Raw genomic sequence first — 20606 nt, 5'->3', positions numbered from 1 at the left:
TCCATAAAGGATGTCCCTCACGTGCGCTCGCTGCTTTTTGTTTTCCTTTTTTACCTTTTTTTGGGGCTCTTTTCCTTTCCGATTCCCTCACAGGAGCCCTAACGAGAGGTGCAGACCTCACGTTAGGGTTTCCACGGTAAGGGAATCGGAAAAACGGTAGTGCATCTCATTATAATGAGCTGCAACGGTACTGCAGCTCATTATAATAGCCTTTGGATAATTTGCATTCCGTTTTCGTTGCCTGCTACCGTGACAGGAAAAATGCCCTTGGTGCATGCCCCGGTAAACTACTTGCGTTTTAAACTGCCTGGAACCAGTTTAAAATGCAAGTTGTGGGCTCGTTAGGTTTTGTGCATCTGGCTCTTAAAAGGTACGCAGGGGAGGGCTGATAGGTAAGAAAGAGATGTTGGATTGATGGCTGTTTTTATTCTGAATTTATGAACTGAAATATGTTAGTTTGGGGAAATATGTATTGTTTTCATTTTTCATATATGTGTATCTATATTTTTATTATTTAAAAATCATTGGCCAGTATGGAATTTTTGTTTTCAATATTATTTGTAAAACAAAAATTATCATTAAGGAGGGAAGTTATCAGTGTGACTTATGGAAATATATAACCCTTCTTAATGGTAGCCCATGCTGGTAACTTCCCTCCTTCATCAGTTAATATTAAATTGCACAATTAATTTTTGCACTGGATTAAGCATTTACTTTAAATAGCTACATGTTTGCAGAGATAGAATGGTTGCATTTATAAATAACTGAAAATTCTATAATACTGTGCAGTATTCCTCCATCCCTACCCAGTTCCTCCTTCATGCCATCAGGCTGTGAAAACTTTCTGGGGAGAACACTGTTTTATCAAATGTGTAAATGTTGAGGAAACACTGATTATTCCTAGATTTTGTTCATAATGGTGCAAATTTGTGTTACTATTGGTGATATTTTCAAAATAGTTTTGTTAAATATATTAATTTTCCAAGTATATGCTGTGAAGAAGGGGATAAGGGAACAGAGAGGGGGGGGGGGGGGGTACCGGCGGAGGAGAAGATAAGGCCCAGAGGAGGGGACAACCCAGATTCTTAGCTCAAGGAGTTCCACGTGTCAGGAGAAGGCATAGATTATTTTCCCCAGAGGGCTGGAGGCAGGGTAAAAACTACGATTCCCAGCAGCCCTTGAGGAGGTCTTAAGCTCTTTGAGCAGGGACTGTCCCTCTTTGTTAAATTGTACAGTGCTGCGTAACCCTAGTAGCGCTTTAGAAATGTTAAGTAGTAGAATCAAAGACTTCCTATCCCAGCAGCCCCCAGTGGAGCCCAAGGGAAAGGCAGGTAAAGGTGAAATCCAAGACACGGCTGGGAAGCCAGGAATGGAGGGGGAGCCTCTAAGCAGAACTAATCAGGGGGAGGAGGATCAGCTGGAGAATGGGTGGGGCGAGGAGCCCATGGAATGGAAGGGGGAAGAAAAGGAGGAGGAAGGGAGGCAAGAGGATATTGCAGCTCTGGCAAGATCCAAAGGTGAAAAGGTCAAACAGCAGGTAACCACTTGGTGCAGGGTCTTGGTAAAAAAAGGAAGGCAGTGGCTATCGTGGAGGAGCCAGGAAGCGATGGGGTCAAGTGGGAGGAAGCCAGGAGATAGAGCTGGCCAGAGAAGGGTGGGACCCCTGGAGGCTCTCTCCCTCTGAACTGCTGGTGGGATTTTTAAACTGCTTATTTTTGAACTGCCTGTTTGGAAGTGCTTGTTTTCTGGAACGGTTTTGTTTTTGGAATTGCTTATTTTGAATGCATCATTGTGGCTGCTGAGATTCATGTCCTGTTTGTGTTGAACTGCAGTATTGAAGCTGATGGGGGATTTCTGAGCTGGATGTTTATGAACTGCATTTTTTAAGCTGTTGAGATTCCTGAACTGTTTTGCTTTTGGAACTGCATTATTAAAAACTACTGTTTTTTTTTAACTGTTTGTTCTTGGAACTACATTCTTGAAACTGCTGGAGTTATTCTCCTGATTGTATATTTCGGGAGCTGTGCTGAAATAGTGCTACTGACGTACCCCAGGTCAGAGGGCACATCTGGGGGATTACAGGGTGTTGTATCCCGGTGGATTATCGAATATAAAACTTAGGCTGGAGGCCAGAGTTTCCATTAAAGGAGTGGGGGGATCCTTCACAATGCACATACCAGCTTCCTTTTATCCAGAGTATTGGATGTATCGGAATAAATTCACTTCTAGCCCTGGGTTCTAGTCTTGGCCCCACTTCCATTTCCAGCCTTAGCCTTCTCTGTTTTAGCCAGACTCTAGGGGCCCTGTTTACTAAGGTGCGCTAGCATTTTTAGTGCGCGCTAATGGTTAGAGTGCACTAAAAGCACTAACTCGCCTCTAGCGCGGCTTAGTAAACAGAGCCCTAGGTTAGAGCTTCCCATACTACGGGTTACAAATAGAAATAAAACATAGAAAAGAAATCAAGATGAAACTTTTTTGATTAGCTTTCCTTTTTTTAGGCAAAACCGATGGGGATGGAGGGAGGTGGTGAGAATGTATAAGTGAGATCTCTGTGCAAGTGTGTCTATGTGAATGAGTGAAAAAGTGTGTGCAACTGATTGCATTTAGGTGGGGCTGTTTGTCAGTGTGCAGGAGGGAACGGGTGCAATGTATTTGAGTGAATGGAATAATATTTATTTATTTGTTGCATTTGTATCCCACATTTTCCCACCTATTTGCAGACTCAATGTGGCTTACATAGTGCAGTAGGGGCAGTCGCCAATACCGGCATGAACAAATACAAAGTGAGGTTATGACAGAATAATGTTATCTCTCTATATAAAAGGCAACCCCAACGTTCTATGAAGCCTCCACGGAAGTTGAGGCGCCCGAGATATCCGGTGTGCCCTGGAGTGTCTGCACCGCCCTCGCGTCAAAACGTCATGACGTTGAGGGCGGAGCTATGACACTCGAGGGCCGAAATGGAAACGCCACAGGCACAACCACGGAGGCTCAGCAAAAAAAAGAAAAACAAAACCCTCCCCACACACAGCGAGACGAACCCCGAACAAGGCAAGTAGCTCAGAGGGACGGAGGGAGGGGGCCCCTTGCTAGCGCCCATTTCATTGTGCTCAAACGGGCATTTTTTCCTAGTAATGTCATAATTCCCACTGTGGCAGTTGAGCTATCTAATTGAGTTTCCTAGAGGTAGGAGAGTGTTTATTTGGTTGGAATTTCTTTTTCTTCCACTGCTTTGGTTATCGACCATACTGAGGTTAAGCCAGCTGCACATGACCACGTATAGCAAATCTCTGAAGTTCTCTATCTCCACCTGCTGGTAGAGGCTATTGATTGATCTGTTGGGACTAATGGAAAGAAAATTATCAGGCGAGAACTAATTTTTCCTTTTCCAATATAGTAAGCTTTCTATCACTCATCTGTCTGGTTTTATGACCTATTAGGAATGATATAAAACTGACTGTTTAAATGTGCAGTGGGCTCCTCCCAAGGGAAGGAAGGGGGGGGGGGCGGGAGGGGCGGTCTGCCCGGGTGCACGCGCTTGGGGGGGGGGGGTGTGCTAGCCCCACTGGTTCCCTGCTCTCTCTGCCCCGGAACAGGTTACTTCCTGTTCCGGGGCACAGAGAGCAGGGAACCAGCAGGGCCGACGCAGCTCCGAGTGACGTGCACTCGGGGCGGATCGGCCCTCCCGCAGGTAAGAATGCGGTCCAGGGGTGGGGGGGGTGCCACAGAGGGGGGGGGGGGGCCATGCCGTGCTGCACCCGGGGGGGGGGGGGTGCGCAGCGGCGACCCGTCCCGGGTGCCATTAACCCTCGCTACAGCACTGCAAGGAGGAGAAAGTTATTTCTGGAGGTTGGGGGGACATACATCAATTCACTTTCCCCATGAGCTCATAGTATGACCTTTAATACACTTTAAGGTCTTTAGAGGGTTGAAGTGTGAAATCTTCCTTTCATGCTCAAGATTCAGGAACAAATTTTGTTGTTGTTGTTATGTCCCGCTATCCTGTAAGTTAGGGAGCAGCATAAGAGTCCTCTCTTCCTCCTTTAAGTTATTTCACTTTGTTACTGGTTGCATTAGGGGGTAAGGGACAACCCTCGTCCACCAGGAAAGGAGGGAGGACCCCTTCTCTTCTCAATCTACACCTCTTCCCTAGGCTCACTGATCTCATCTCATGGTTTTCAGTATCATCTTTATGCTGATGACACCCAGCTATATCTCTCCACACCAGACATCACCGCCGAGACCCAGGCCAAGGTATCAGCCTGCTTATCCAACATTGCTGCCTGGATGTCCAACCGCCACCTGAAGCTGAACATGTCCAAAACCGAGCTCCTCGTCTTTCCACCTACACCCACTTCTCCTCTTCCTCCACTTTCTATCTCAGTTGATAATACCCTCATCCTCCCCGTCTCATCTGCCCGCAACCTCGGAGTCATCTTTGACTCCTCCCTCTCCTTCTCTGCGCATATCCAATAGACTGCCAAGACCTGTCGCTTCTTCCTCTTCAACATCAGCAAAATTTGCCCTTTCCTCTCTGAGCATACCACACAAACTCTCGTCCATGCTCTCATTACCTCTCGCCTTGACTACTACCTCACCGGCCTCCCACTTGGCCATCTATTCCCCCCTTCAATCCATTCAGAACGCTGCCGCACGTCTTATATTCCGCCAGAACTGATATACTCATATCACCCCTCTCCTCAAGTCACTTCACTGGCTTCCGATCAGATACCGCACACAATTCAAGCTTCTACTCCTTACCTACAAATGCACCCAGTCTGCGGCTCCTCACTACCTCTCTACCCTCATCTCCCCCTATGTTCCCACCCGTAACCTCCGCTCACAGGACAAATCCCTCCTTTTAGTACCCTTCTCCACCACTGCCAACTCCAGGCTCTGCTCATTCTGCCTTACCTCACCCTATGCCTGAAACAATCTTCCTCAACCCCTACGCCAAGCCCCCTCCCTACCCATCTTCATATCTCTGCTTAAAACTCACCGCTTCAATGCTGCCTTCGGCACCTAACCTTTCGAGAAATATAATATGCCCTATCAGATTGACTGTACATTTGTCTTTTAGATTGTAAGCTCCTTGAGCAGGGACTGTCCTTCCATGTTAAATTGTACAGCGCTGCGTAACCCTAGTAGCGCTTTAAAAATGTTAAGTAGTAGTAGTAGTAGTAGGAGGAGTTTAGTTTCCATTGGTGATACTGTTGGGAGTAGGGGGCAGGAAGGTTTGGTTAGCAACTATGGGACTGGGGAGGAATGGGCATTTTAGTGGAGAAGGGAGGTTAGAGATGACATTATTAGGTTTCTACGTGTGTAGTTGGGATCTGTATGTGCTTGAGTAAATGGAGGGGGGTAACTAACAGGCTCATTTTCGAAAGAGAAGGATACCCATCTTTCGACACAAATCGGAAGATGGGCGTCCTTCTCACAGGGTTGCCCAAATCGGCATAATCAAAAGCCGATTTTGGGCATCCCCAACTGCTTGCTGCCGTGGGGATGACCAAAGTTCATGAGGGCATAGCGAAGGCGGGACTTGGACGTGCCTAACACATGGACGTCCTCGACCCATAATGGAAAAAAAAAAGCGTCCCTGACGAGCACTTGGACGACTTTACTTGGTTCTGTTTTTCTTACAACCAAGCCACAAAAAGGTGCCCGAACTGATCAGATGACCACTGGAGAGAATCGACGATCACTTCCCCTTACTCCCCCAGTGGTCACTAACCCCCTCCCACCCTCAAAAAACATCTTCAAAAATATTTTGTACCAGCCTCTATGCCAGCCTCAGATGTCATACTCAGGTCCATCACAGCAGTATTCAGGTCCCTGGAGCAGTTTTAGTGGGTGCAGTGCACTTCAGGCAGGCGGACCCAGGCCCATCCCTAACACCTGCTACACTTGTGGTGGTAAATGTGAGTCCTCCAAAACCCACTGTACCCACATCTAGGTGCCCCCCTTCACCCGTAAGGGCTATGGTACTGGTGTACAGTTGTGGGTAGTGGTTTTTTTTTTGGGGGGGGGGGGGGTTGGGGGGCTCAGCACACAAGGTAAGGGAGCTATTTACTTGGGAGCAATTTCTGAAGTCCACTGCAGTGCCCCCTAGGGTGCCCGGTTGGTGTCATGGCATGTCAGTGCACTATGAATGCTGGCTCCTTCCACGACCAAAGGGCTTGCATTTGGTCATTTCTGAGATGGGCGTCCTTGGGTTCCATTATCGCCGAAATTGGGTTATATTATCGCCGAAAATCAGAAACGACCAAGTCTAGGGAAGACCATCTCTAAGGACGACCTAAATGTCAAGATTTGGGCGGCACCGACCGTATTATTGAAACGAAAGATGGACATCCATCTTGTTTCGATAACGCCCCTCCACCGGGACGTTTTGCGAGGACGTCTTCAGCAGAACTTGAGCGTCCCTTTCGATTATGCCCTTCCACGTGTGTGTCTACACTGGTAGTAAATAAGTTTCTTTTGATTGCATAATGAATGATGCCATCCATTCCCTTCCCTCTCCTCTCGTCCCTGTTTCTTTCACTCTTCTTCCCTCCCTTACATTACATTAAAACATTTATTTATTTACTGCCTTTTTAAAGGAATTCAGTCATGGCAGTGTACAGTAAGAATAGATCAAACATGAGCAATAGGCAATTACAGCAGTAAAAATATTCAAATAACAATACAAAGGATGACTTGGAGGGGCATAATTGAATGAAAACGTCTATCTCCATGGGGTTTATCTCCGAGAACGGGTCCGTGAAGGGGCGGACTGAACCGTATTTTCGAAAAAAATAGACGTCCATGTTTTATTCGACAAATTGTGAGCTGGGCGTTTTTGTTTTTCAGTGATAATGGAAAATGAACGCGCCCAGCTCAAAAACGAATAAATCCAAGGCATTTGTTCGTGGGAAGGGCCAGGATTCGTAGTGCACTGGTCCCCCTCACATGCCAGGACACCAACCGGGCACCCTAGGGGGCACTTTTACAAAAACAAAAAAAAAGGTAAAAGAGCTCCCAGGTGCATAGCACCCTTCCCTTGTGTGTTGAGCCCCCCAAATCCCCCTCAAAACCCACTGCCCACAAGTCTACACCATTACTCTAGCCCTAAGGGGTGAAGGGGGGGCACCTACATGTGGGTACAGTGGGTTTGGGGGGGTTGGACAACTAAGCATTAAGCAGCACAATTGTAACAGGTAGGGGGGGGGATGGGCCTGGGTCCACCTGCCTGAAGTCCACAGCACCCCCTAACAACTGCTCCAGGGACCTGCATACTGCTGCCAGGGAGGTGGGTATGACATTTGAGGGTGAAAATAAAAAGTTGTGAAACATCGTTTTTTGTGGTGGGAGGGGGTTAGTGACCACTGGGGGAGTCAGGGGAGGTCATCCCCGATTCCCTCTGGGGGTAATCTGGTCATTTAGGGCACTTTTTGGGGCCTTATTCGTGGAAAAAACAGGGTCCAGGAAAAGTGCCCTAAATTCTAGCTATAAACGCATACTTTTTTTCCATTATCGGCGAAAGGCGTCCATCTCTCCTCGGCCGATAACCACGCCCCAGTTCCACCTTCACCATGCCTCCGACACGCCCCTGTCAACTTTTTTACGCTTCCGCGATGGAGTGCAGTTGAAAACGTCCAAAATCGGCTTTCCATTATACCGATTTATTCGTTTTTGTGAGATAAACGTCTATCTCCCGATTTGGATCGAAATCTAGGCGTTTTCTCTTTCAATTATAAGGTGGATAGTATACTACTTACAATGTGGCCTAGTGGTTAGGGTGGTGGACTTTGGTCCTGAGGAACTGAGTTCGATTCTCACTTCAGGCACAGGCAGCTCCTTGTGACTCTGGACAAGTCACTTAACCCTCCATTGCCCCATGTAAGCCACATTGAGCCTGCCATGAGTGGGAAAGTGCAGGGTACAAATGTAACAAAAAAAAACACAATATATAACAGAACATTTTAATTGATAGTGAAGGGTAAAGCAAAGATGGAACATATAGATAGGTAAGAGAGTAAGAAGAGTTAGAAAGCAAGGCAACTGACTTAAAGAAAACTGCACATGGTTAAATATTATCTCAGCTTGGGTGGAGTGGATAAATATGTCCTGCTGCAGTATGAGCAAACTGTGTCACTCCTTGAGTGTGTGAGTGAGACTAACAAGTTAGTTATTTCTTCCATTAAAGGCCTGGTTGAAGAGCCAAGCTTTCACCTGCTTCCTGAAGTAGAGATAGTCTTCTGTTAAGCGGAGCCTTTTAGGAAGTGCAGTCCAGAGTGTGGGGGCTACTCCGGAAGGGCTCGTTTGCGGGTATCACATCGTGTAATGTCTTTTGGAGAGGGTGTAGTTAATGAGAGTCCTTGAGAGGACCTTAGTATCCTTGGCAGTGTGTAGAGGATCATTCTATTTATATTTATATTCTGCAATTACCTACTTGGTTCATAGCGGATCACAGTCAATCACTAGGTATTCCTAGGAAAATTACAATGACATCCATACAAACTTTAAAATATTCTCATTATCAAAACATAACATATTCCAAATGACCAATCAATGTTTATCTAACCCAAACTTGTTAAATAAATGTGTCTTCAATGCTTTTCTGAATGTCATATAATCACTAATCATTCTTATAGCTTGAGGTAGTGTATTCCAAATTAAAGGTGCTTGATATACAAGACATGATGTTAACTGTTTGGAAAGCTTTTTGTCTTTTCTTTCCCTTCCTTCCCTCACTCATTCCACCTTCTTTTCCTTCCAATATATGTATCTACCTTCCTTCCGTTTTCCTTATATTCCCTAAGGTTCATCACCTCCCTTTTGCCCTCCTCTAAGGGCACCACCTTTCTTTCTAACCCTCCCACCATAGGCTCACCTGACACCAGACTCAGTCACCCATCCATTGTCATTCCTCAAGTTTGCTCCCTTGGGTTCATCCTCTCATTCTCAAGTTTACAAACTAATTCTTTCATTAGTAGTGGATGTAGGTAGGATGCATGGGTTGAGGGTAGGTTGGAGTTGGGAGCTGTGGATAGAGGTGGGAGGGTGTTTACAAGTGTGCAAAACCCTTACGCTTGACCTGTAACCAGATAACACCCCACAGTCAGTTTCTCTGATGTAACACCATTACCACTGGAGATTTGGATCCAGCATTACCATCCCAATCTTCCAGGGATTTACCCTGAAAGAAATCAGCAGCCATGGGCAGACACCGCCCTACCCTTGAGCCCGGGTTGTGGCGAGACTCCCAAATCTCGGCTCCTCTGTTGGTTAAGGAGATTAACAGCAATGACCCTGATCCTGCTCTACTGTCAGGGTTGGCTCAGCAGTTACCCCTCTCTCTCTTTCCACCAGGTCACTTGGCGGGGGTATAGAAGTTCTCAAACACAGGCTACCAAAGACAAATTCTACCAGCTCCACCCCACACTGAGGTTCCACAAATCAGGGCACTCTATATCTCTCTCCTCCCCTCCAAGGTTAACACTCTCTCTCTCTTTCTCCAGGCTTACCACTTTTTTTTCTTCTCCCACCAGCACCATCCCTTGTCTCTTTCAATCTCTCTCTCATCCGAGAATCTTCTGGTACCCTCCTTTCTGAACCTAGGTGCTACAGATGCTGTTTTCTTTCCTCTCCATCTTTTATGTTTCAACATTTTTATTGACCAACCAATACAGAAATAAAATTTGCACACATGAATCTACAAAAGCAATTGTCGTCTGCGATCATTATCATAATCTAACATTATTTTTCCCCCCTTTTCACCCTCCTCCCCCCACCCCTCCTCCCCTCTTCTTTCCAGTGATACCATCCGATTGTTTTACCCTTCACCCCTCCTTCCCCCTATCCCTCCCTCCCCTATCTCCCTCTTGGCTTGTGTTCTGATAGCCCGGGGAGATCCCTCCTCTCAGTGGTGTGCTGGAGCAGGCCTCTCACAGGCTCTCGAGAGCCGTTTGTTAAGTTGTTAAGAATTTTGGGAGCCGGTTCTCCATGGCTACTTTAACAAATGGATCCCAAAATGTGGGCTTGGGCCCCTCCTGAATTCTCTTTTACTTTGCTGGTGAGAGAGAGCCCCCTGTTAACAATTTACCAGCACACCCCTGCCTCCTCTCCATCTTTTAAAATGGTGCACTTTACCCTCTAGCTCGTCTGTGGTGAAAGAAGACTACTCTCTCTCACACATTTTGGAGGGAAGGTTTGGGGAAGGAATTGTGATTCCCCACTCCACTCTATCCCAGAATGATGTCAGGTGTCCCTGATGTCATTCCTACTGAGACGACGTCAGGTACAGTGGTGGAAATAAGTATTTGATCCCTTGCTGATTTTGTAAGTTTGCCCACTGACAAAGACATGAGCAGCCCATAATTGAAGGGTAGGTTATTGGTAACAGTGAGAGATAGCACATCACAAATTAAATCCGGAAAATCACATTGTGGAAAGTATATGAATTTATTTGCATTCTGCAGAGGGAAATAAGTATTTGATCCCTCTGGCAAACAAGACCTAATACTTGGTGGCAAAACCCTTGTTGGCAAGCACAGCGGTCAGACGTCTTCTGTAGTTGATGATGAGGTTTGCACACATGTCAGGAGGAATTTTGGTCCACTCCTCTTTGCAGATCATCTCTAAATCATTAAGAGTTCTGGGCTGTCGCTTGGCAACTCGCAGCTTCAGCTCCCTCCATAAGTTTTCAATGGGATTAAGGTCTGGTGACTGGCTAGGCCACTCCATGACCCTAATGTGCTTCTTCCTGAGCCACTCCGTTGTTGCCTTGGCTGTATGTTTTGGGTCATTGTCGTGCTGGAAGACCCAGCCACGACCCATTTTTAAGGCCCTGGCGGAGGGAAGGAGGTTGTCACTCAGAATTGTACGGTACATGGCCCCATCCATTCTCCCATTGATGCGGTGAAGTAGTCCTGTGCCCTTAGCAGAGAAACACCCCCAAAACATAACATTTCCACCTCCATGCTTGACAGTGGGGACGGTGTTCTTTGGGTCATAGGCAGCATTTCTCTTCCTCCAAACACGGCGAGTTGAGTTCATGCCAAAGAGCTCAATTTTTGTCTCATCTGACCACAGCACCTTCTCCCAATCACTCTCGGCATCATCCAGGTGTTCACTGGCAAACTTCAGACGGGCCGTCACATGTGCCTTCCGGAGCAGGGGGACCTTGCGGGCACTGCAGGATTGCAATCCGTTATGTCGTAATGTGTTACCAATGGTTTTCGTGGTGACAGTGGTCCCAGCTGCCTTGAGATCATTGACAAGTTCCCCCCTTGTAGTTGTAGGCTGATTTCTAACCTTCCTCATGATCAAGGATACCCCACGAGGTGAGATTTTGCGTGGAGCCCCAGATCTTTGTCGATTGACAGTCATTTTGTACTTCTTCCATTTTCTTACTATGGCACCAACAGTTGTCTCCTTCTCGCCCAGCGTCTTACTGATGGTTTTGTAGCCCATTCCAGCCTTGTGCAGGTGTATGATCTTGTCCCTGACATCCTTAGACAGCTCCTTGCTCTTGGCCATTTTTTAGAGGTTAGAGTCTGACTGATTCACTGAGTCTGTGGACAGGTGTCTTTCATACAGGTGACCATTGTCGACAGCTGTCTGTCATGCAGGTAACGAGTTGATTTGGAGCATCTACCTGGTCTGTAGGGGCCAGATCTCTTACTGGTTGGTGGGGGATCAAATACTTATTTCCCTCTGCAGAATGCAAATAAATTCATATACTTTCCACAATGTGATTTTCCGGATTTAATTTGTGATGTGCTATCTCTCACTGTTACCAATAACCTACCCTTCAATTATGGGCTGCTCATGTCTTTGTCAGTGGGCAAACTTACAAAATCAGCAAGGGATCAAATACTTATTTCCACCACTGTATGTTCTTCTCTGCCATTTCTTAATATGCTGCTGAAGCTGCATTTTACAGAAGCCAAAAGAGAATTTTTTTTTCTTCTTCCCCTTCTTATGTTGCTACCAGAGCTGGACCCTCAGTTGACAGGGAACAGTGGAAGGGTCATGAGAATTGATGCTTGATGTCACCATGTGTCTTGCAGCTCCAGCCACATGTGTGCAGTAAAGCAAGGAGAAGCTAGTGAAAAGAAAACACAGGCTTGTTGTGCGAGTCAGATGATCACATGATACCAGCTATATATGCATTTCTTTAGTTTTTTACTGGGATGAGTTGTAACCCCAAATAAGGATTTTGCAATCTCAGCTGGAGTCAGAACCCACAGTTTGGGAACCGCTGTGCTAGACTGTGCAATCAGTCAACTTCTGTGCCAAGGATTTCATCTTTACCTTCAAGAGTCGGTTTTTAGCTTCAAGATGCTCCCTGAGATGAAAGAGGCACTGTTTCTGGCCCTTAAAGGAACATGTGCCTAGTTTTTTTTTTTTGTCTATTAGATTGTAAGCTCTTTGAGCAGGGACTGTCTCTCTTCTATGTTTGTGCAGCGCTGCGTACGCCTTGTAGCGCTATAGAAATGCTAAATAGTAGTAGTAGTAGTTTGGTAGCAGTCTCTCTGAGAGTGAGTAGGCTCCAGGCAGATTTATTTTTTATTTATTTAAAATATTTTTATCCCGCACATCTACAATTCTGAGCAGGGAACAATCTGCTTTCATAATAATGGGTGCACAAATCACAAGACACACAACATAACCATGTTATTTTCTAAAACATCAAAATCTAACAGATATTAACAGGCTCATTTTCGAAAGAGATGGATGTCCATCTTCCGACATAAATCGGTACTTGGACGTCCATATCTCAGAGTCGTTCAAATCGGTATAATCGAAACCCGATTTTGGACGTCTCTAGCGAAAGTCCGTCGCAAGGACGTCCAAATCTCAAGGGGACATATTGGAGGCGTGGTGAAGGCGGGACTTGGGCGTTCCTAAGACTTGGACATCTTTGAGCCATAATGGAAAAAAGCAGAGACGTCCATGACTAGGACGTTTTCACCCGGACGTGTTTTTATTACGAATAAGGCACAAAAAGGTGCCCAAAATGACCAGATGACCACTGGAGGGAATCGGGGATGACCTCCCGTTACTCCCCTGGTGGTCACTAACCCCCTCCCACCCTCAAAAAACATAATTAAAAATATTACATGCCAGCTTCTATGCCAGCCTCAGATGTCATACTCAGGTCCATGACAGCGCATACAAGTCCCTGGAGCAGTTTTAGTGGGTGCAGTGCACTTCAGATAGGTGGACCCAGGCCCATACCCTCCCTACCTGTTATATTTGTGGAGGAAACAGCGAGCCCTCCCAAACCCACCAGAAACCCTCTGTACCCACATATAGGTGCCCCCCTTCACCCGTAAGGGCTATGGTAGTGGTGTACAGTTGGGGGTAGTGGGTTTTGGGGGACTCAGCACACAAAGTAAGGGAGCTATGTACCTTCGAGCATTTTAAGAAGTCCTCTGCAGGGCCCCCAAGGGTGCCCAATTGCTGTCCCTGCATGTCAGGGGGACCAGTGCACTAGAAATGCTGGCTCCTCCCACATCCAAATGGCTTGCATTTGGACGCTTTTGACTTGGACATCTTTGGTTTCGAAAATTGCTAAAACTCAAAGACGTCCAAATCTAAGGACGTTCTTAGTATTTTCAAAAAGAAAGATGGACGTCCATCTTTTTTCAAAAATATGCTTTTCCCCGCCTCCGGATTTGGACGTTTTACTTAGACGTTTCTTTCAAAAATGCCCCTCCACGTCAATCTCAAACCTGTCAATAGGAAGCACTATCAAACGCTTGCTGAAACAAAACAGTTTTTAAGGCCTTTTTAAATTCATCCATATTTCTTAAGGCTTTAAGGGGCCCTTTAACAAAAGTGCGTAAGGGCTTATGTGCGTCCAGCGCATGCCAAATTGGCATTACCACCTGGCTACCTTGTGCCCTGGGCGATAATTCTGAATTTGGCACATGCCAAAAACATGCAATAGAAAATTGTGGTAAATTGCAATGTGCACACGCTGCATGCCTACCACCTGGTTAGCATATGAGACCTTACCGGGTGGTGGTAAGGTCTCAGGCCAAAAATGGACGTGCGCTGTTTTTTATTTTGCCGCACGTCCATTTTCTGGCCCCTTAAAAAAGGCCCTTTTTCCAGGATGCAGCAAAAAAATGGCCCAGTGTGCACCCATAAGTTGAGCTTGCACTGCTGCAGGCCACTTTTTGCCATGGCTTAGTAAAAGTGATAGAGGACTCTAATAGCAGTATTTTGAACTAATTGTAAGCAGCAGAAGTTACAGTGGTCCAGTTGTGAAATAACCAGTGAAGGTAGGGATTTGCGAAGTTGGACTGGAGGATGGCTATCCTGGTGGGGTTGAATCACGACTGTAAAGATGAATTTGCTCCCACATCTATTGTTTTTCTTCCAGACCCTACCAATGTTGGTGCCCGAGGCAGAAATATTGTGGTTCCAGGCGGAGATCTCTACTTTATATGGGGAGGGGGTCCGCCCCTCTCAGTTGGGTAAACGGATGATGTGGCAAGCTGCTGAATGGGGTGGGGGGCCATGGTGTTTCAAATCTTTGGTATTATTGGGCATCCCAGCTGAAGCTTATCTCGATTTACAACTTGGGTACAGACTCTGTGGCTGCTGGGATGGAGCAACAGACGGTGTTGTGGGTTAGTCTTGGGGCTACTCTTTGGGCATCTCTCATTCCCAAGGCTTACAAACAGCTTTCTAACAATCCTTTTGTTATTCACCTGCTCTCCTTGTGGAATTACCTTAAGCCTAAGCTGTGTGGCTCTTATAGGACTTCTTCCTTTCCACATATTAGCCCAGATCCTGGGTTTCTGATGGGGTTTGGGAGAGATAATTTGGTGCTATGGGCGCAGCGCAGACTAGTCTGCTTCCAGGAACTCTCTGATGTGAGGGAGTTAATTTCTTTCCAGGAGCTACAAGACACATATGGGCTACCCAGCTCAGATTTTTTCTCTTATTTGCAAGTCAAACATTGTATGTGCCGAAAGGGATGGTTTAGAGTAGATCCTGATTACACTGAGCACTTTGAAAATCTTTGGGGTTCTTTGGGGAAGCTTTAAGGTTTTATTTCTATTCTATATCACTTTATTTGGGGCACTGGGTTCCATAAGCATCATATACAGTGGTGGAAATAAGTATTTGATCCCTTGCTGATTTTGTAAGTTTGCCCACTGACAAAGACATGAGCAGCCCATAATTGAAGGGTAGGTTATTGGTAACAGTGAGAGATAGTACATCACAAATTAAATCCGGAAAATCACATTGTGGAAAGTATATGAATTTATTTGCATTCTGCAGAGGGAAATAAGTATTTGATCCCCCACCAACCAGTAAGAGATCTGGCCCCTACAGACCAGGTAGATGCTCCAAATCAACTCGTTACCTGCATGACAGACAGCTGTCGGCAATGGTCACCTGTATGAAAGACACCTGTCCACAGACTCAGTGAATCAGTCAGACTCTAACCTCTAAAAAATGGCCAAGAGCAAGGAGCTGTCTAAGGATGTCAGGGACAAGATCATACACCTGCACAAGGCTGGAATGGGCTACAAAACCATCAGTAAGACGCTGGGCGAGAAGGAGACAACTGTTGGTGCCATAGTAAGAAAATGGAAGTAGCACAAAATGACTGTCAATCGACAAAGATCTGGGGCTCCACGCAAAATCTCACCTCGTGGGGTATCCTTGATCATGAGGAAGGTTAGAAATCAGCCTACAACTACAAGGGGGGAACTTGTCAATGATCTCAAGGCAGCTGGGACCACTGTCACCACGAAAACCATTGGTAACACATTACGACATAACGGATTGCAATCCTGCAGTGCCCGCAAGGTCCCCCTGCTCCGGAAGGCACATGTGACGGCCCGTCTGAAGTTTGCCAGTGAACACCTGGATGATGCCGAGAGTGATTGGGAGAAGGTGCTGTGGTCAGATGAGACAAAAATTGAGCTCTTTGGCATGAACTCAACTCGCCGTGTTTGGAGGAAGAGAAATGCTGCCTATGACCCAAAGAACACCGTCCCCACTGTCAAGCATGGAGGTGGAAATGTTATGTTTTGGGGGTGTTTCTCTGCTAAGGGCACAGGACTACTTCACCGCATCAATGGGAGAATGGATGGGGCCATGTACCGTACAATTCTGAGTGACAACCTCCTTCCCTCCGCCAGGGCCTTAAAAATGGGTCGTGGCTGGGTCTTCCAGCACGACAATGACCCAAAACATACAGCCAAGGCAACAAAGGAGTGGCTCAGGAAGAAGCACATTAGGGTCATGGAGTGGCCTAGCCAGTCACCAGACCTTAATCCCATTGAAAACTTATGGAGGGAGCTGAAGCTGCGAGTTGCCAAGCGACAGCCCAGAACTCTTAATGATTTAGAGATGATCTGCAAAGAGGAGTGGACCAAAATTCCTCCTGACATGTGTGCAAACCTCATCATCAACTACAGAAGACGTCTGACCGCTGTGCTTGCCAACAAGGGTTTTGCCACTAAGTATTAGGTCTTGTTTGCCAGAGGGATCAAATACTTATTTCCCTCTGCAGAATGCAAATAAATTCATATACTTTCCACAATGTGATTTTCCGGATTTAATTTGTGATGTGCTATCTCTCACTGTTACCAATAACCTACCCTTCAATTATGGGCTGCTCATGTCTTTGTCAGTGGGCAAACTTACAAAATCAGCAAGGGATCAAATACTTATTTCCACCACTGTATGCACCATTGGGAACAGGAGTTGGGGGTTTGAGTTGAGTGTGAGTGAGTGGAAGGCTGTGTGCTTGGAAGTTAAGCAAGCTTTATATATGTACTGTTAAAGGAAATGCTTATAAAGTATTTATACATTGGTATTATACTCTTTCTAAACCAAAAGTTATGTTTCCCACAGTTTCGGACACATATTGGCGATGTGAGTTGGAACGAGTGGACTTTTTCACATTTGGTGGACATGTGAGAAGATTCATGACTTTTGGACTATGTGAGCTTAATTGGTGTCTGCTGGGGTTGAGGAATAGACGGGGTCTTAAGTGGCAAAGTCATCTTAAGCGCATGTGCTTGGCAGTGGCTAAGTGTTACTGCTGCTCATTAGAAGCAAGCAGTGGGTCCTACATTACTGGATTAGCTTCTGAAGTTGACTATTATTGGGAAATTGGACAAACTCATGGACCATCATCTTGGGTGTTATATCCCTATGGATGAAGAATGGGTCCACCTTGATCAACTGGTTAAAGTTACGTGAGAGTCCATGGTGGGGGGAGAGACAGGGTTGGGGTGGGGAGGGAACAGGGGTCTTGAGGTTGCTGGCTGAATGCTCTGAAGAGCCACAGAGTGCTCAGTGGTTGTGGAGTCATTTTCGTTGGGGACTTAGTTGGAGTTGGGTACAAGATGGGTGGGAGATGAGTTGGGCAGGGGATGTGGGTATGGGGAATGTTAAAAAGTATGTTGAGGGACTGTCCTGTTGTATTTGATCAGAATGGTTCATACAGTTTATACTCTACTATTGTTCCTCCAGATGGAGCATTTTGGCTTTTGTTTGTTCATTTTGATAAACTTAATAAACATTTACTCTTAAAAAAAAAAACCCAGAATTGGGCATCTTTACAAATTGCAGATGGGACAATTAGCTAGGCTACCAGAAAACAAACAGTGGCACTTTCATCTAGTAAAGTATATTGTAGCAGCCCAAGCCTGCCAAGAAGGGATCTGGCTCTTTCAATTATTCCTATTGTGGAAGACAACCAGAGATGCATAAAGTTGGCACAGACTGAGAAAGTGAACTCTTGCACCAAACACATTGATGTGAAATACCATTTACAAAACCACTGCATTATTTAAGTTCAGTACTGCCCATCAGAAAACATTAAAACATAAGAAAAGCCATACGGAGTCAGGCTAAGGTTCACTGAACCCAGCATCCTGTCTCCATCAGTGGCCAGTCCAGGACACTACCCAGCTGATACCAAAAAGGAAATCTGTTTCTCACAGTTCATTTCAGGGGACAAAATGATGGTTTTCCCCAAGTCTGGCTCAAAATTTGTATTGACATTTCCTCCAGAAACTTATCCAAATCTGTTTTGAGCCACCACTACATTAGTCCCCTTGACTGTCATCTGGCAACAGGTACTGCAGCCTAATTATGTACTGCATGAAAAAAAAAAACTTTGCACAACTTGATTTCCATCTGCTGGCTATTAGTTCATTGAGTATCTTCTTGTTTTTGTGTTGTTTGAAAGGTTAATAACTGTTTCCTATTTAACCATTTCACCACATTCATGATTTTATAAACTTCTGTGATATCTTCTCTCAGTTGCTTCTTTGCCAAACCGAAGAGCACTAACCGTATTAGGAAAAATTGCAGGAAGACCTTAAGAAACTGGAAGACTGAGCATCCAAATGGCAGATGAAATTTAATGTGGACAAATGCAAAGTGATGCACACTAGAAAGAATAATCTGAATCATAGTTATCTAATGCTAGGGTCCACCTTAGAAGTCAGCGTTCAAGAAAAAGATCTAGGTGTCATTGTAGACAATATGCTGAAATCTGCTCAGTGTGCGGCAGCCAAAAAAGCAAACAGGATGCTAGAAATTATTAGGAAAGGGATGCAAAATAAGACCAAGAATATTATAATGCCTCTGTGTCGCTCCATGGTGCGACCTCACTTAGAGTACTGCATTCAATTCTGGTCGCTGTATCTCAAAAAAGATATAGCGGAATTAGAAAAGGTTCAAAGACTAGCGACCAAAATGCTAAAGGGGATGGAACACCTCCCGTATGAGGAAAGACTAAAGAGGTTAGGGCTCTTCAGCTTGGAAAAAGAGACGGCCAAGTGGGGGTATGATTGAGCTCTATAAAATCCTCAGTGGTGTGGAACGGGTAAAAGTGAATCGATTTTTCACTCTTTCAAAAAGTACAAAGACCAGGGGACACAATGAAATTTCATGGAAATACTTTTAAAACAAATAGGAGGAAATATGTTTTTCACTCAAAGAATAGTTAAGCTCTGGAACTCGCTGCTGGAGGATGTGATAACAGCGGTTAGTGTTTCTGGGTTTAAAAATGGTTTGGCCAAGTTCCTGGAGGAAAAGTCCACAGTCTGTTATTGAGATGGGCATGGGGGAAGCCACTGCTTGCCCCAGGAATGCTGGCATGGAATGTTGCTAATTGGGTTTCTGCCAGTTACTTGTGACCTGGATTGGCCACTGTTGGAAGCCGAATACCAGGCCAGATGGACCATTGGTTTGACCCAGTATAGCTATTCTTATGCTCTTATGTTTACCCTTTTATATGATAGAGGTTCCATCCTCTTTAAAAATTTTAATTGACCTTTTCTGAATCTTTTCTAGTTCTACTATATCCTTTTTGAGATGGGAAAACCAGAACTGCACACTGTACCGAGTCACACCATGGACTGTTACAGAGGCATAATTCTATTCTAAAATTTGTGCTATATTTCTGTTTAAACAATGCCTAATTCTATTTTTTCACTTTTTTTTGCCAACTATTGCACATTAGGCAGAAAATGTCAACGCATTGCCCAAATGACTCCCCGGATCTATTTTTTGGAGGCAATGTCTAACTTGGAATGCAACATTTTGTACCTGAAGTTGGGATTACTTTACTCATGTGCATCACTTTTGCATTGCCCACATTAACCCCCCCCCCCAGTTTACAAATCCACGTGGCATTGCTGACGCAGCCCATTCAAAGTGAATGGTCTGTGTTGGCAGTACCGTACCACCAGTTGCTATCGCGGCTTTGTAAACAGGGGCCTAAATTTCATCTGCCATTTATCTGCAAATATTTCATTGATGATTTTAGGTAGATGCAGCAATTGCTTTATTTGCGACTCCATTTTGTGATGGTAGGTCTAATTTTTATTTTGCATGTTTTTATTGCTTTGTTTGCATTTTGTTTTTATGTATTTGATTATGCATGTTTTAAATTGTAAACCACCTTGAATTGTACATAGGCAGGATACAAGATTTTTTTTAAGTTCAAGTAATTTTTATTGAAAAAGTTGTTGTATTTTTTTTTTTAACAAAAGTGATACAGAAACAGCAAGAACATGAACAAATAGGGAAAAGATACACAACACCAGTATCTATATCAAGACATCCCGTTATCATAAGCAAGGAAAAAGATATGCAACATTAACATGAGGGTTGTATAAAATACAAACATTACTTAACAGGAGGGCCATCTGATGAAGACATTGTAGAGCTGAAAAGTTCCAGAGGTTTCCAAATTTGCAGGAAGCGGCAAGTCAATTAGATTTTTCTGTAACCTTAGCTTCATATTTGTATATCAGAGTTCTACCAAAAAGAAAAGGTAACTTTACTATTATCCCTCCAATCACTCATGACAGCTTTTAAAGGTGATTGTGAATAAAATATCCAAAAGTTTCTTCCGTTCTGGAGAAACCAGCTCCTGACACACCAACGAACGAAACATCATGATATGGAAAGTTGGTATGATGTGTTATATTTCACTCCAATATAAACTGTTTGGCCCCTTAACCGGTGGTGTAATGTCCTTACAAACTGAGTAAAAACAAGCAATAAGACTTACAGATGGAGCCTATTTATAAAGACAGGAGAAAAGAAAGCTCTCTACAAAA

At 45.0% G+C, this 20606-nt stretch overlaps 1 long non-coding RNA gene across 1 annotated transcript in view; it reads right to left on the bottom strand.

The window, feature by feature from the left end:
- Positions 1-20158: 20158 nt before the first annotated feature.
- The window catches only part of LOC115465389, a 41055-nt gene continuing 40607 nt past the window's right edge, over positions 20159-20606 (bottom strand). The window contains exon 3 of the long non-coding RNA XR_003941405.1: positions 20159-20301. This is a non-coding gene — a long non-coding RNA (uncharacterized LOC115465389). The remainder of the gene's footprint in view (positions 20302-20606) is intronic.

The sequence above is a fragment of the Microcaecilia unicolor genome, chromosome 3, assembly GCF_901765095.1.
Source record: "Microcaecilia unicolor chromosome 3, aMicUni1.1, whole genome shotgun sequence".
Taxonomy (NCBI): Eukaryota; Metazoa; Chordata; class Amphibia; order Gymnophiona; family Siphonopidae; genus Microcaecilia; species Microcaecilia unicolor.
This window is presented reverse-complemented; position numbering and strand designations above follow the sequence as displayed.